Here is a 16373-nt window from a genome sequence, read left to right on the forward strand (position 1 = left end):
GTCATGTGCGGCGTTGAACACGCTCCAGCGCGCTCTCTCGCTCTCTTTGCAGAGAGCCGCTCCGGTTTGTGCAACCGCGGACGCCATCATGGATTTTTGGTTTTGTTTTTGTTTTCGTTTTCTGTCTGGCCCGACGGAAGCCGATGTGGGACGGTCGGGTCGGGTTGCCCACTGGGACACCACTCGCCGCAGGTTCCGACAGTCATGCAACGGAAGTTGGACGAAGTGGACGGAAGTTTGACTTGCGCGTCAAACTGGGTCCCAGTGAGAAATCGCTCGCGCGTCAATGTCGACGACGTGTTCGTTGATTCTAAGCGGCTTACACTCTGCGGCAGTGTAATAGCCGCTCAACAAATCGCTTTATAATAAGTAACAATTTTCTGCTATTTATCGTGTAAATATAATTATTTTCGAGTTCTCTTCATTTACGTGCCTCCTCCGGAGGAGGAGGTAGGGGGACACGGCCGGCATGTTGTTGGCCATGTTCGTTTAGTATTTTACAAGCTCTCTTGACACTCCGCACCGCTGGGTGGCGGGACGGCCGCGCGGCGGCCGGTAATTACCGCAATAATAACACTACTAACAAACAGTCGAGAAGTGCGCGCTAGGCACGGAAAGCAAAAAAACAAGCAGACAAGCTCACGAGTTGAAGTGCAATAACAGTGCTTTAGCTAGAGTGTACACACTCGTAAAAAAAAAGAGAGGTGCCTCTCACGGAGTGTTTTAAAGCCGACATTTTTTACGACATTTGTACCGTCACCCCCGGGGGCACCCCGTGGTGACACTCCGCGGCCATTTGGGTCGAGGGACTTACGTGACGCTTGGACAATTCTGCTGGGTAATAGCCAACAATTTACGGCAATAATAATCATCATCGTCGACGACGACTTGCAAGACCTCGACGCGCAACTACTGGGTCCAGTAGCTGTCGTAGCATGCCATGGAACAAATTGGCCGCCGCGAGAGTGCGCGGCAGCCGCCCAAGTAGCGGCGAATTAGCGCAAACTGCAGCGGTGCAACTTTCAATCAGTTTTGCACTAAATTGGACGGCAAATAGCTGTTGACAGAAGGAGACGGAGAAGCAGAAGGGGAGCGTTGAGCGACGGGTCGACAAAAAGTGACGTTAGGAGGGGCGCGCGATTTCGCATGGGGTTGGCGGGTGAGGTGACAGATCAACAATGCCAGGGTTGTGTTGTCGGAGTTGGGGTAAACAAATCTCAGTTGGTTGATTTTCAAGTTGAGAAATTATTGTTGGAGTCGGAGTCAGTGGAGTCTGAGTCGTAAATTTTTCAAATTCGATGTCGGAGTCGGAGGAGTTGGGTTGAAAAATCTCCAGCAGCCGAGGTCGGAGTCTAAGGATTTGGGTCTTATTGGAGGGTTGGAGTCTGAATCGAAAAATCGATAGAAGCCGAGGTCGAAGTCGGAGGATTGGGGTCTTAAAAAAGAGCTAGAGTCTAAGTCTATAAACTGCAAATGCCGAGTTATGAGTCGATTGAGTCGGATCTTATTAGAGGGCTAGACTCTGAATCACTAAATCTCTATTTATCGTGGTCGAAGTCAGAGTCTTATAAGGAGCTGGAACCTTAGTTTCTAAATCTCCAAACCGATATCGAAATCGATAGAGACGGGTCTTATTGGTGAGCTGGAGTCTTAATCTCAAAATCTTCAGTAGCCGAGGCCGAAGTCGAAGTCGTTTAAACTCTAGAAACAAGAGTCGGAGTCGTCAAAATCCGGTTTCGGAGTTGAAGTCGCTAAAATTGGAATTAATTTTCAATCTTCATTAAACTTCGGATAATCGAGTCTGGACTGTAATTTAAAATTCAATTATAATCTTGAAGCTTAATTTCACAAGAGGAAATTAAAATATCCGTTTTTTTGTATTACAAATTCACTTCGCTTTGTTAGAAGACGGTGATTGCGGGCTGGATTTCGCCATATAATGTTCTGATTTTCAAATCTACGAATTGATAACTGGGAATAAATTAAATCCACCTGAACCAGATTCTCTACACCATGAAAGCCGTCCATTGGTAAAGGATTTGTAAAACGGGAAGAGTTGATGCTCCACTTTTCAAGGAAATAAGGGAAAATCTCCGCGGTATCCCCAAACAAGTTTCGCTTGGATTTGGACGGGTTTTGACGATGCTCCACTGTTTTAAGAGGATAAGGGAAAATCTTCACGATATCACCGAATAAGTTTCACTTTTAGTTGGATGATTTTTGAAGATGCTCCCCTTTTAAGAGGATTAGGCAAAATCTCCACAATATCCCAACTAAATTTCGCTTGGAGTTGGACGGTTTTTGAGAATGTATCCGTTTTTACCAATTCAAATCCTGGAAAGCTTGTTGCCTCTGACTTCACCCAAATTACACAAACAATGCTTCCGGCACAAATCAACAAGATTTCCAACTAGCAAACAGATTAACCAACTATTTGCCCTGATGGAAGACAAAGTGGCCTTCTTGGTCCAAGCTCCTCCACCGACAGTGTTATATTTTCCTTTCTTCATGGATTTATTTGTTGTTCCAAGCCTCTCTGCTGGTGTTTGTGTTGATCCTGGCAGGGAAAACATCACAAGTTGATACTCTTTTCCCCCTTTATCTCTTTTCGCTAGGAAAAAGGGAAAGTAATTTCCAAGCATTAGGTTCCCAGAACTTTGGCGAAACAAAGAAGAAGAAGTCTGAACACTTCTCTTCGGGTTTTTTCGGACGACGTCGACGATGATGGAGGAACAAAAGAGTAATCATAGTTAATGTAAACATACACACAGAAGTCGTCCTTCTTGTCGGTCCGAGCCCGGTTTTTCCTGACTGCTGGGAACGACGACGACGACAATAGACAAAAACCGGGATCACGTTACACAAAAGGGATGCCTCTGGACCAAAAAAGCTGCACTCCATTGTGTGATAAATTGGAAGTAATAAAATAGTCAATTTAATTTCTCCCCTGACTAGCTCGAACTTTGCCGGAACTGAAGCGCCGGGCAGGGCAGCTGAATAAGTGAGAGGATTTACGGAGTAAAGTAAGCGATTTCTGCACTTGGCAGTGCACTTTTTGGGTCGGGGAGGCACTGTAAAAAAAATTGAACTGAAATGTTATGACGAGATTTGAACCGCGACCCGTCGATTGGCGCTACGCGCCCCTACCAACTTGATAATTACCAACAATTGAGCAAGGTGTGATTACAAGGAGCAGATTGCACGAATCGTTTTGCGGTAAATTTATAAAGTGCAATCAAATCCCAGCTAAGAGATGCTATCAACCGAGCACAATCTGGCATCTTGCAAAACATAACCTCTACTTTGCTAATTCCCTTCGGCACTACCGGGTGGGGGAAAACTGCTGCGTCAAGAGCGAGCAAAGTGTTTAGCAAAACTAATCTCGATAAAAGCAAACTTTCCACCAACCAGACCACCCTCATCTCTTCGGTACCTTTTATCCCACTTGCATGTTTTCATTTCATTATCACCAAACAATATGTAAAGTTGATCCCTTTCCCCCTTCTACACCGTAAGACCCAAAGTTTGAAGCCAGTAAGTGAGATGGTTTCCTCTCTGGAGCCACCACCCCGACTCCGACAACGTGTGTTCAAATTGAAACCTCTTTAAAAGAGCAGCGGCGCGCAGACCTAACCTGAAAATTCGCCCGTAACCGAACCGGGCCACCGAGCGGAGCCCAGATAACCCCACTAATAGGGAACTAATAATATAACTTTCGATGCTCCGGCACCGGGCATCCCGGGATCCCGATATCGTCCGTAAAATTGCACCACGAAAAGCGATACTCCCCCTACCTTGCACGGAGAAAAATCGCTTTCCTGCACACCAAAATAGCCGAGTTGGCAAGCGCGTCACCCCGCAATCCCAGCATCCAGGTTCAAATCTCGCTCCAAAACATTTTTTTTCGCACCCAATTTTTTCCGTGTACCTTCCCCAGTTAAGGACCCCCAAACGGAGTCAGGTATACGATACCAAGTCGTCGGTCGACGAGCAGGAGCTTAACACCATCATCAGCAGCCAACCAACTGCAGGAAGCACAGTGCAGAGAGCGTCGAGAGTGAGCAATTTGAATAATTTTATCGTCTGTTACAAATATAAATAACCCGAGCGCGACAACGACGACGCGGGAGTCTTGGGGCGGCTCAATCTGATAGCGCGCGCAGAGTTTCGCAGGTTGGAAAAGCGGCGAGTTTTGCCCCACTGCAGATGACGTGATCTGGACCGGCTGGACTGTGTGTGTGCGCGCAAGGGATGCTGGAATGCACGGAGGGAAAAGTTGCAGGTCCCAAAAGTCCAAGTTGAAGAATTTAACAACAAGAGTTTAAGTCAATGCATCAAATTTCTACATTCATTTTTGCAATTTATGCCATTTCGGTCATTTAGGTCATTTAGGTCATTTAAGTCATTCAGGTCATTTTAGTAATTTTGGTCATTGTGGTCATTTTGGTGTTTTTGGAGTTTTTGGAGATATTGGAGATTTTTGTGATTTTGGTGTTTTTTTTTGTGATTTTGGTGATTTTGGTCATTTTGGTGATTTTGGCCATTTTGGTGATTTTGGTGATTTTGGTGATTTTGGTGATTTTGGTGATTTTGGTGATTTTGGTGATTTTGGTGATTTTGGTGATTTTGGTGATTTTGGTGATTTTGGTGATTTTGGTGATTTTGGTGATTTTGGTGATTTTGGGCATTTTGGTCATTTTTGCCATTTTCGTCATTTTGGTCATTTTGGTCATTTTGGTCGTTTTGGTCGTTTTGGTCATTTTGGTCGTTTTGGCCAATTTGGCCATTTTGATCTTTTTGGTTTTTTTGGTCATTTTGGTCATATTGGCCATATTGGTCATTTTGGTCATTTTGGTCATTTTGGTCATTGAGGTCATTTTGGTCATTTTGGCCAATTTGGCCATTTTGGTCATTTTGGTTATATTGGTCATTGAGGTCATTTAAGTCATATTGGTCATTGGGGTCATTTTGGGTCATTTTGGTGTTCTTGGTGTTTTTGGTGATTTTGGTCATTTTGGGTTTTTGGTATTTTTGGTGATTTTGATGATTTTGGTGATTTTGGTGATTTTGGTGATTTTGGTCATGTTGGTCGTTTTGGTCATTTTGGTCATTTTGGTGATTTTGGTCATTTGGATCATTTTGGTCATTTTGGCCATTTTGGTCATTTTGGTCATTTTGGTCATTTTGGTCATTTTGGTCATTTTGGTCATTTTGGTCATTTTGGTCATTTTGGTGATTTTGGTCATTTTGGTCATTTTGGCCAATTTGGCCATTTTGGTCATTTTGGTCGTATTGGTCATTGAGGTCATTTAAGTCATATTGGTCATTAGGGTCTTTTTGGTGTTTTTGATGATTTTGGTGATTTTGGTAATTTTGGTAATTTTGGTAATTTTGGTAATTTTGGTAATTTTGGTAATTTTGGTAATTTTGGTAATTTTGGTAATTTTGGTAATTTTGGTAATTTTGGTAATTTTGGGTAATTTTGATCATTCTGGTCATTTTGGTCATTTTGGTCATTTTGGTGATTTTGGTGATTTTGTTCATTTTGGTGTTTTTGGAGATTTTGGTGATTTTGGAGATTTTTGTTATTTGGCCATTTTGGTCATTTGGATCATTTTGGTCATTTTGGTCATTTTGGTCATTTTGGTCATTTTGGTTATTTTGGTCATTTTGTTCATTTTGATCATTTAGGTCATTTTGGGTTAAACCATAGACTAATTTTAAAGACCTCACACTCAAATTTTTATTTGAAATATCACTTGTATTTTTTTTTGCATTAATCCAAGATATTTTTCTCTCCGTGCTTTCTCACCCGTTCAAGTGGCTCTGCCCGACACAGATTCCACCGGACCAGCGAGAAAAGCGCTTTAAACTCCGTCCCCGGGTAATCTGAGGTGGAAAATCGGCAGCAGGAGTAGGTGTGCATCGTCGCCATCATCACCGTGTCGTCAGTGTCGTGTGTTTTGCCACGTACCAAAACACGGCTTCAGTCCCAACCCCCAGGAACGACCGAGGACGACGACGATAAGAGATCAGCTATTGCGGCAATACAAAATAACGAGTCGACCGTCGGCAGTTGTTTGCTCAGTGGTTTGGGTTTCGTCGTCGTCGTTGGTGAGCACATGAATATGCATTTTCCACCTAGCCTTCTACAACGATGGCTAAGGCCTCGACAAAAAAGGCTATAACTGAGGCCCCAACCTACCCCCCGGGGCTGTCCTGACGACAAGACTTGGCAGAGGTACCTCTCTATCTACCGGTATATCTCTATACGGTATGGGAATTCTCTGGAAAACTACGTCGATTAAATTAGAAAAAATGACAAGTTTGAACCCTCAGGAAGACCGTTTCATCAAGTCTGCCGAAACGTCAAAAGTTTCAAATCTTCCCAATTAAGTTGATTTTCGATTTCCCAGAGAATTCCTTTTCCAAAACGGTGAACGGGCGAGCGTTTCCAGGCAAGCAAAAACGAACCAACTAGGTGGTGATAGGGTGAAAAGCTTAACATTTAATATATCTTGTATCTCTTCAGGGTATGGGGTTCAGCTAGACAGATTTTCCACCAGCCTGGTCTGGCCTGCCAACGGGGACCATAAGCTCTCAATCTCCAACGAAGAGGTCCAGTACTCCAGGGTATGAAAAAGTGGACGTTCCAGACGGGATTTTTTGGGTCTGCGGTGTAAACATTAGCCGTATCCGTTCTTCTTTTTGCGGTGGGCTGGGATTTTGCTACCTCTTCATGATAGTCGAATTTCTGGAGTGAGATTCGGGATTTGATGTATGTTCATCATGAAGGGATTTATTCCTTGCTTTCTCTAGGGGGAAAATTGTGGAGAAGCTTGCCGAGTTGGATCTCTGGAATCGATAGCGCACGTTTTCGCAAAGGACCACAAAGTTCGACAGGGTTGTATGGCAAAAGATTAATATGTAGATTGAAATTTATTTGAGAAACATAAAAAAATAAAATTGATAAATGAGTCAATCCACTAAAATACAAAGAACGTTAAAATCATTACAAAGCAAGATAACAAGACAATTAAAGTCTCGAATGTAACAAAATTTAGGTAAATTTCATGATTTCATAAAAATTTAAAAATTCTTAGAAAATTTGAGAAGAATTTTTTTCAACATTTTTCGATACTTTTGTTCCTAAATATTGACCTTTACTGCCAATCATGGCCTCTAACAAAAGTATTTTTTTTTTTGAAAACATTTGCAAAATCTCATGAATCATGACGTAAACTACAGACACATAAAATCTTCCAAAATAAGAGATTGCACAGTAAAAAAGTAGTAATCCAGTCCAGGTTAAAGATCAGGGTGTAAAATGTTTCAAATCATTATTTATGAAATGTTATGTAATATTACACCCAAAAACATGTAACCTACTAGTATGAGAAACCTACTTGATCGAAATTACAAGCTCATAAAGGCTTTTAGCCGAGCGGGTTAAGGCGCCAGTCCTTTCTGTGAGTGCTTGGTTTCGAATCCCGTCGACTGCAACTTTTGTTTGTGGCTGTAGAAAAACTATACATGCAGTTTGTAATATTAAGAGACTTTTCATGCGATTTTACCATATTTTTTTTAAGAATCTACAAAAAAATTAAAAATGTTTTTCGATAAATTTTAATGAAATTGCCATCCCGTGTTAAATTAGATTTTGCAGAAAAAAGAAAAAAAATCGTTTTTGTTATACTTTTAATTAACAATGAATTGAAGTTAAAAACAGAAGCTTCTAGAAAAGGTTTTTTTCCTTTTCGAATTTGGATTTATTTGAAAAAAGTGTTTACTTACTATAAAAAAGAATTCAAAGATAAATAGGTTAAGTTTAAAATTTAATGGAATTTAACATTAAGTGTTAAATTGGAATTAAATTGAAAAAAAGAAATTCTTTAACCCAAAATCGATCCAAAATTGTTTTGTCAGGAAAAATATGTAAAACTGGACTAATTTAGCGAGATCAATTTTTTATTCGCTAAGTTATAAATATTGTTTTAAATTAAAACAAACGTTGTAAATTTACATTTTCAATTCATTTTTCTAACCTAAAATCGGTTAGGTTAAATATATAAAACTAGACTAAATTAGAGAAATTCATCCTATTTTTTTTAAGTTAGAAATTTTAATTTTAATTTACATTTACAATTCACCACATTTAAACTAAATCCGGGAGGTTTTAATTTTATTTCCAATAGTATTTTTATTTTATAATTTATGATGAATGTTTCAAGTGACATTTCTTTCTGATGAAACATTTCCACTTTTGATTGAGTAGTTTGGCCGGAATGTATGTTAAAAAAGTTGATTTGGAACATATATTTATTTGTTTTTAAACATTAATTTTGCCTTTTTCTTCAAAAATGCTCTTGAAAATCTAGAGGCAAATAACGTATCATTACAAAATTTCAATATTCAATGGCAATCTAAATTGCAATTTAAAAAACCTCATTTGATTGATTAGGCTCATTTCAAAATAATTTTAACAATTTTTGTTTTTTTTGGGAAAAATAAGTTTGCGACACTTTTTTATATTAATTTTGGTGTAATTTGAAGTTTATTTTGAAAATATTGCTTAGTTTTCCAATTCTTTTTTAAATATTTTTGTTTGGACCCGTGCTTCCCACTTTGAAATTTCTTATACAGTCCAGTCTCGAATATCTGAAGGCCTCGGAAAAATTTCACTTCGAAAAATTGAAACTTCGGAAAATCGAACCACGAAAAAAAAAAAATTTACTCGTCTATTTTTTTATTGTCGCGCATAGGTACGACCCCAAAACTACGCAAAAATTATTTAAAATTGTTAGATCCAAGATGGCGGACAAAATGGCGGTGATGCACTATTAAAAAAATGCATTTTATTTTTTAAAAGACAATCAACAACTAAAATTTAATGTTAGAAACAAGAAAATGAAAAAAAATAATTTGTTCGTGATTCGATTATCCGAAGTCCCAGACAAACCTTCGGATAATCGAACTTCGGATAATCAAAACTTCGAATAATCGAGTCAAGACTGTATTTACAAAGTTGGATATTTTTGATTTTTTACTGACCTTAAATCTGCCTCTGTTTTTGTTTAAATTTACCTAAATAATGTGAAAAAGTAAAATTCAGCAGAAACAGAAATTTCACTTGTTCCTGATGTAAAATTACACATTTATTACACGAAATCTTCCATGATATGTAATCGACCTTTCAAAGTTTGTTAAACAATATATTAGAAAAAAAAACCATTATTCTGCATTAGAAACTGTTGACAGATTTAGTGTAAGATAAAATGTGTAATAGCAATATTGTAAGATAAAAATGTGTAAATTTACATGTTTTCTGTGTAATTTCTCGTATTTATCGTAACTGAGGTAAAATTACATCAGAAAAGAGGTAATATTAATCAAAACATTTAACCTCCAGAAATGTTTTTTTTTTGTTGTTAAGTGGCCAATGCAGATTTTATTTAATTTTTTTTTAAATTAAATTTCCATTGAAAAAACATGCTAAAGCAATGCAAAGCTATTGTATAATACAGGCATTTTTAATCAAATGAAGACTTTCAAAGCTGTTCACATTTTTAAGATTACAGATCAGAAAATGAAGTAAATCTTCAGGAAAAAATAGCTTAAGGGTAAACTGGATCAAATGATAGTATCGGCAAATTCATTTTTAAATTAGGTATATTTAGCTGTAAACTAAACATATTTGGGATTTTATGCTTGAATTAATAAAGAAATCAACAAAAATCCTGTCCCATTATCTGTGACAGCCATTTCCAACTACCTTCACAGTCTTCCCAAATTAAAAAAAAGTACACAACTCTTCCCTTCTTCGCAACCACCTTCGAAAAAAAGGGAGTAATTTTTTCACTCTCTCTCACACTAAATGATGCACGACACCGGAAAGTGCCCGCCCGGTTTATTTAATTACTTAAAACGTAATTAAAAGTGCCTTAACTGAATCTGCCGCGCTACTTTTACTAACTCTTTATTTTGCTACTGCGAGACCATGATCATCGTGATGGCTCTAAAAGGAGAGCTGGTCACAAGCAAAAAAGGGTACGTGACAGGCCGTCTCACTCTCTCCCTCCCTCTTGACTTCTGTCTCACTTTGCTTGTTCACTTCGCAGCACGGCACATTTGCTTTAGCTGTAAATTTATGATTATTATTTATTTTTATTATCAGCTATTATGAGTGATAATAAAAAATGTTATTAATGATAATCATCGTTATAACGCACGGTCGGGTTTCTCTCTTCAAAGTTTTTTTCTCTCTCTTTTTTTTTGCTTCGCAGCTCAAGCTGCGAGAGCGTGAGAGGAAAGGAGAAAGAAGTTTTTGCTCTTGCTCTAGCCCCGTAACATTTTTTTATCTCTCTGCACAAGCTCTTTGGTCTCGGTGGAATGCCGAGAGATTGCTTAATATCTCTTACACGGGGTGCGCGCAAAGTGTACTTCGGCGATGATGATGGTGTTGTTTTATTTTCTGCCCGAGCTTATCTTATTACCATTTAAAATAAATCTTTCTGGCTGTTTGGCTCCTTCCCTTCTTGCGTGTTTGAGATTTGTTTTTTTTTTTACTTGCTTGCGTATCTTTTGCGAAACAGCTGTGGTCAGTTGATGACTTAATGTGTTAGGGGCAGAGCAAGTCCGCTGATTTATGAAGTCGAAAAAAGAAATTTGAACCCTCGGGAAGGCCACCTCGTGAAAGTCAGCCGAAACGTCGAACATTCCAAAAATCAAAAATTCTCACGCTAAACAAACTTTAACTCACAAAAACACCAAAAACAAAAACAAAAAAATCTCAAGAAGCTCGGGCGCGTTCAACCAGAAGCTCTCCATTACTTTACATTTTTCTCGACCGGGGGTTGAGCCAGAAGAGCTAGCGAAGAAGTAGCAGCAAGAAAGAAAGCAAAAAAGAGTCCAACCAACTCACCGAAAAGCCACTCAGCTTGGGACTCTTGAACGGTTGTCGAGAGTTGGGTTTGGACTTGTTTTACCTTTTTTTTGCTGCTGCTGCTACTGCTGCTCCTTGTGGAGTTAAATCTGTTTGCGTTCTTGGCTGTTGGAGAGAGCGTGGTGGGAAAATGTTGTGAGGTTGAGTGAGTCAGCTAGCAGGTTGGAAATAAGCTTACATTTTAGAGATTTAAATTTATAAAGCAAAAGAATTTTGACATGAAACGAAATTTAAATATTGCAGTTGAAAGGACATATTTTTTTATAAAGATTATGTTTAAAAAATCAAAAAAGATTAACAAAAAACTTAAATGTAAAACATATTTTTAAACCCAGAAATTCTGAATTGAACGATTGAACATTTTAAATGCTAAAGCTAAAATATTTTCAAATAATAAATTAATGCAAAAAATCTTAAAATTCTTTAAATAAATGATGTGTCTTTATTGAGAAACATTTAAATGTTAAATTAGAAAAATATACGTTATACAACCAATTATACACAAGAACAACAAGAACAGATAAAAATTAACATGAAAACATCAAAGTAAATACACAAAAAAGACATGTCACCTATTTAACTTCAAACGTAATTGCACATGAAATTAAAAAAAAAAAAGAATCATTAGGGCAAATACATTTTTTCCAAATTTTGTTAAAATGTAACTGATAATTTTCAGTCAAATTGCAATATTATATGAACGTTATTTTTTCATTTCGAATAAGTCACTGCTTTTCTATCAAAAATAGTGCACATTTTAGCTGAATTATGAAAAAAAAATCGTGAGTCTGAGAAAACTTCCAACATTTTGCTTTTTTTTTCTCTGTTTGTCCGATTGTCAACGTTATAAATTTGATTTTGTGAAATATTCCGCTCTTTTGAAAATAAACTATTTCCAAATTTTGAAATCAAGGCCACAATTTCAAATGTAAAATATATGTGTTTTTAGGCCCTTTAAAAAAGTTTATTCTTAATTTTAGATTTTTTACATTTTTATTTTATTTTTAACTATTGAAAATCAAACTATCAGAATATTTTTTTTTTAACTTTCCGCTCTTTTCAAAAAAACAACATTTTTTCCACAATTTAAAATGTAAAAATATGTATGTATAAGCCCTTTCAAATGTTATCCTTGATTTATTTATACTCTACTTTTTTCAAGCACAGAAAATCGGACCAATAGACTATTAGATTTTATGAAATTTTCCGCTATTTTTAAAATAAAGTATTTTGAAATTTAAGACAATTTAACTTGCATAAAATGTGTGTTTTCAATCTTATTCTTGATTTATTTATATTTGAACTATATTTTTATTTTCAAATATTAAAAATCAGATCATTAGACTATTACATTTTGTGAAATTTGTGAAAACTATTTTGAAATCTAGCCCACAATTTAAAATGTAAAAAATGTATTTTAGCCCTTTTAAATGTTATCCTTGATTTATTTATACAATATTTTTTAAGCAATTTGAATTGTTAAAAGTGTGTGGAATATTTTTGCAAGTTATAAGTTTATAAGTTTTTGTGAAATTTGAGACACTTTTTATAATAAACTATTTCAAAATTTTGCCCGCAATATAAAATGTCAAAAATATCTGTTCTAGCCCTTTGAAAAAGTCTTGATTTATTTATATTTTAATTATTTTTTTAAAATGAAACGCGGATTGTTAGATTATGTGAAATTTTATACTCTTTTCAAAATAAACTATTTTGAAATTTCAAAACATTTCGAAATGTCTAGAAGATGGGTGTTAAGCTCTTTCAAAAAGTTATTTTTGATAAATTTATGTTCAAATACATTTTTTATTTTTGAGATTTTGTGAAATTTTCCGCTCTTTTCAAAATAAACTATTTTGAAATTTTGAAATCAAGGCCACAATTTCAAATGTAAAATATATGTACCCTTCCAAATGTTATTCTTCATTTATTATTATTTAATATTTTTTATTTATTTTTAGGCATTGACAAAATTTGTTGAATGTTCCGCTCTTTTCAAAATAAACTATTTTGAAATCTAGCTTAAAATTTAAATGTAAAAATTATGTGTTATTATTAGTATCAATTAATGTTATTATTGATATTTATGTTATTTTATTTTATTTTATTTTAACCATTGAAAATCGGACCTTTAGTTCATAAGATTACGTGGAATTCTTCGCACTGTTTTTGGACTTTTCAAATGTTATTTTTGATTTCTTTATATTTTAAATATTTTTTAAAGCATTGAAAATCTGACCATTAGTTTGTAAGAATTTGTGAATTTTTTAGCTCTTTTCAAAATAAACTTTTTTGAAATTTTAAAATCTAGCCCCCAACATTTGATAATGTGAAAAATATGTTTTTTTTAGCTCCTAAAAAAGTTATTTTTGATTTAGTTTTACTTAAATACATTTTTTATTTTTGTTGCATTGAAAATCGAACCATTAGTTTATTATGATCTTAAACGGTACACTTTTTCAAAAATTCAATAAAATAATTTTTTAATGCAATTTTGATTTTAAATTAAATTTAAATTTAATTTTTTTTTAGTTTTGTTTTCTAATAAATCCTATTTTTCCAAAGATGTGTTGACTTTCCTGGAATTTTCAAAAAAAAAAAAATGACATTATATGGCCAAAAATATCAAAATTTAAAAAAAAAATAAAAAAATGTTTTTTTATTGAAAAAAATTCGTTTCAAAAAATGATTTAAATATCACCATTTATTTTATTTCAGATGTTGGAAAAATAAAACAAAAGATCGGTGAATAAGCATAAGCATAAGCATAAGCATAGGTGCCCACCCGCAGTTGCTACTCCTTTATTGACCAGGACCTCCAGAAGTTACATCCACGAGCCGTGGAAGATAAGTGGGTGCTATCTTTCCTCGCTTCGCAACTTCTCAAAGGCCCCTATCATGCTGATCAATACCGGCGCCGGCCACGACCAGTGGTAGGGTCACGGGGAAGTGGATGGGAATGTTAGTCCGATACTTGAGTGATAGAGACCGCCCAATCGACTGCTTCTCCGACAAAGTATCACACGAGTTTTGAGGGGGTTAGTAGATGGGTATGAGGTCAGGATTCACGAGTGGCAGTGATGTGACCATGAGCATTTTGTTTATCGGTTGAAATTTTAAATCTTAGGCAGCCGGCTGCGGAAAGATAAATAATTGATTATTTAAAAAGTTTGTTTTAATCGAACGCGTGCCAACCGAGCGGTAGTGCTATGGGCTGGACTTATCAGTATATTTTTACTGTTGGTACAATTAAGATAACGCGAGCAAATGTCAAAAATAGTGGATGAGTTAATACTAAAGCTGCCTGTTGGAATAAATTATTGCGATCAACGAATATAAACGAAAAGAAAACAGGACACCACGTAACTGATTGTAATGAAGTTAAAACAATAACTTAAACGAACTTAACCGGCGGCGTGCCTTCCTATCAACGATGATAAAAGAAGGACTTATAAATTTAAAATATAAAAAGACTCCAAAAAATACGTTGCATAGTAACCGCGAAGTCCCGCTACTCACAATCGAATCCGAAAGATAGCTATCTAGAATTTTAAATATAGTATTAATTCGACCGCGATCCTCCAGAAATTCTTCGTCGGCGTGCCTTCCGATCAACGGTGATGTAAGAAGGGCTTTATTCATTAAAATGATTTTATATCATAAGCCTTAAAACATATTCGTCGGCGTGCCTTCCGATCATCGATGATATAGAAAGGACTTAATCCAGCAATACGACTTGCTTGTCTCGAAAAAAAAAGAATTCGGATCGTTTCTATCGAAAACTATGTAAAGAGAACAAAAATAAACTCATTGGCCAACGAACGCGCGAACAAAAAATAAAGAAAAAAGAAGAAGAAGAAGACCAATCACCCCATGCACACAAACAACGACACAAAAGAGATGAAAACAACACGAATCAGAAGAAATCCAATCACCCCATGTACACAAATAGCGACACAAAAGAGATGGAAAATAACACGAAAAAACAGGACTGCGCGTCCACACAGGCACCGCACTACTGATGCCATTATTTATTTATAATGACCAATCACCCCATGCACTCGAACAGCGACACAAAAGAGACGAAAAATAACACGAAAAAACAGGACTGCGCGTCCACACAGGCACCGCACTACTGATGCCATTATTTAATTATAATGACCAATCACCCCATGCACTCGAACAGCGACATAAAAGAGACGGAAAATAACACGAAAAAACAAGACTGAGCGTCCACACAGGCACCGCACTACTGATGCCATTATTTATTTATAATGACCAATCACCCCATGCACTCGAACTGCGACATAAAAGAGACGGAAAATAACACGAAAAAACAGGACTGAGCGTCCACACAGGCACCGCACTACTGATCTAAAACAAAAGATCGGTGAATACCTACATAATTAAAATTAAAAAATAGAAAAAAACATAAAGTATAAATATTGTGAAAATGATAAAAATATTAATATTGAAGATTTAAGAAAATTTTGATAAAGAAAATATTGCATTTTCTTTTGCAAGCATACTTGGCCAATAAATTATGAAAGTAGAAAATGCATGATACTAAAAAAAACTTCTGTAAAAGCCAGATTACATAACTTTTATATGTACGAGAATATCTATCACATTTTGGGAAAAAGAAAGATTACTTTTCTACTTCACTACATTTCCAACAAACTGCACCAACGCAAAAAAAAGATTAAAAACTTTGAAAGTTGTTTGCAAACCCTCGTTCTCCCTTTTTTGCATCCACTACTTGAAGTTCCAACCACGAGCGGAAACCCGTATCAAACAGACCCAAAGCAAAAAAAAGGAACAAACATCAAACGAACCCCCGTCTTCGCGCGTGCACTTGAGGGTTAATGCAAGTTGGGGACGACGACGACGACGGGGAAACGGGAAGGAGAAAACTCTATAATTACGAACCTCGCCAGTCTCGTCGGGTGGTGGTCACTAATTTTGCCGCCTAATAAAAATAATTGAAATCCACTTCGTGTCAGATGCGATAACACGACGACAAAACATCACAACGAGCTAAATAAAACCACACTCGAAAAAAAGTAGTCTGAGAAAAGGTTTGCCGTTTGGGTGTAATTAATCTTGTTGCATGTGAGCGAGGGGGGTTTGGGGACCCCACTGGCCTGAGTTATGGTCGAGGAAAATGAAACAAGTATAAATAAAACAAGAAGAAAAAAACAAAGACAAGTTAACATGAAAGCGTAAATCAATTAGCACACGCGCGAAAAAGAGGAAATTACTAAATCAAAGTCCCCTCCTTTGTGGTGATTGCTTTAGCGTTTAAGATTTATGAGCGAAGCAAAAAAAAAAAAGTTTGATTTGATGCGAGCGAGAATCGAACGCGTGCATGGTGCGTGATAGGGCGCGACCGAGCGCACGACGCCGCAGGCGTCCCCAGTGACAAGTCGAC

At 36.5% G+C, this 16373-nt stretch overlaps 1 protein-coding gene across 8 annotated transcripts in view; it reads right to left on the reverse strand.

Moving 5' to 3' along the window:
- Window positions 1-16373, reverse strand: part of LOC120428466 (proline-rich protein 36) — a 232065-nt gene that overhangs the window by 111155 nt on the left and 104537 nt on the right. The gene's annotated exons all lie outside the window — the stretch shown is intronic.

The sequence above is a fragment of the Culex pipiens genome, chromosome 1, assembly GCF_016801865.2.
Source record: "Culex pipiens pallens isolate TS chromosome 1, TS_CPP_V2, whole genome shotgun sequence".
Taxonomy (NCBI): domain Eukaryota; kingdom Metazoa; phylum Arthropoda; class Insecta; order Diptera; family Culicidae; genus Culex; species Culex pipiens.